Genomic DNA, 1,697 nt, shown 5'->3' with positions numbered 1-1,697 from the left:
TGAAAATCACTAACTCTTTTTCAAAAAAACTATTTTCGAAAATTCCTTCTCTCCCATCTTATTTTATTCATTTATTCATCTACTAACATCTCATCTCACATCTCAACCCTCCTCACAGTTGTGTTTCTTTCTTTACATCACATTCTTTGTCTCCCTCTTTTCTTCCACTCACAAAGGGATCCCTATACTGTGGTATAAAGGATCCATATTATTATTATTATTTTTTCTGTGCCCTCTTCTTTGTCATATGAGCAGGAGCAAGGACAAGAATATTCTTGTTGAAGCAGATCCAGAACCTGAAAGGACTCTGAAGAGAAAATTAAGAGAAGCTAAATTACAACAATCCAGAGATAACCTTTCAGAAATTTTCGAACAGGAAGAGGAGATGGCAGCCGAAAATAATAATAATGTAAGGAAGATGCTTGGTGACTTTACTGCACCTAATTCCAATTTACATGGAAGAAGCATCTCCATTCCTGCCATTAGAGCAAACAACTTTGAGCTGAAACCTCAATTAGTTTCTCTGATGCAGCAGAACTGCAAGTTTCATGGACTTCCATCTGAAGATCCTTTTCAGTTTTTAACTGAATTCTTGCAGATATGTGATACTGTTAAGACTAATGGAGTAGATCCTGAAGTCTACAGGCTCATGCTTTTCCCTTTTGCTGTAAGAGACAGAGCTAGATTATGGTTGGATTCTCAACCCAAAGACAGCCTGAACTCTTGGGATAAGCTGGTCACGGCTTTCTTAGCCAAGTACTTTCCTCCTCAAAAGCTGAGCAAGCTTAGAGCTGATGTTCAAACCTTCAGACAGAAAGAAGGTGAATCCCTCTATGAAGCTTGGAAAAGATACAAACAGTTGACCAAAAAGTGTCCTTCTGACATGCTTTCAGAATGGACCATCTTGGATATATTCTATGATGGTTTATCTGAGCTATCAAAGATGTCACTGGACACTTCTGCAGGTGGATCCATTCACCTAAAGAAAACGCCTGCAGAAGCTCAAGAACTCATTGACATGGTTGCTAATAACCAGTTCATGTACACTTCTGAAAGGAATCCTGTGAATAATGGGACGCCTATGAAGAAGGGAGTTCTTGAAGTTGATACTCTGAATGCCATATTGGCTCAGAATAAAATATTGACTCAACAAGTCAATATGATCTCTTAGAGTCTGCATGGAATGCAAGCTGCATCCAACAGTACTCAAGAGGCATCTTCTGAAGAAGAAGCTTATGATCCTGAAAACCCTGCAATAGCAGAGGTAAATTATTTAGGTGAATCTTATGGAAACACCTATAACTCATCATGGAGAAATCATCCAAATTTCTCATGGAAGGATCAAAAGCCTCAACAAGGCTTTATTAATGGTGGAAGAAACAGGTTTAACAATAATAAACCTTTTCCATCATCCACTAAGCAACAGACAGAGAGCTCTGAACAAAATACTTCTAATTTAACAAACTTAGTCTCTAATCTATCCAAGGCCACTGTAAGTTTCATGAATGAAACAAGGTCTTCCATTAGAAATCTGGAAGCACAAGTGGGCCAGCTGAGTAAAAGGATCACTGAAATCCCTCCTAGTACTCTCCCAAGCAATACAGAAGAGAATCCAAAAGGAGAGTGCAAGGCCATTGACATAAGCACCATGGCCGAACCTGTAAGGGAAGGAAAGGACGTGAATCCCAAGGAGGAAG

The 1,697-nt window shown here is 39.1% G+C and overlaps 1 non-coding gene across 1 annotated transcript; it reads right to left on the bottom strand.

The window, feature by feature from the left end:
- Nucleotides 1–781: 781 nt before the first annotated feature.
- LOC148577339 (small nucleolar RNA R71) lies at nucleotides 782–889 on the bottom strand. Its single transcript, XR_015904102.1, has one exon. It is a non-coding gene; the product is annotated as a small nucleolar RNA R71 (small nucleolar RNA).
- Between the last annotated feature and the right edge of the window lie 808 nt (nucleotides 890–1,697).

This window comes from Arachis ipaensis, chromosome B1 (genome assembly GCF_059453495.1).
Source record: "Arachis ipaensis isolate K30076 ecotype BB chromosome B1, ASM5945349v1, whole genome shotgun sequence".
NCBI lineage: Eukaryota > Viridiplantae > Streptophyta > Magnoliopsida > Fabales > Fabaceae > Arachis > Arachis ipaensis.
This window is presented reverse-complemented; position numbering and strand designations above follow the sequence as displayed.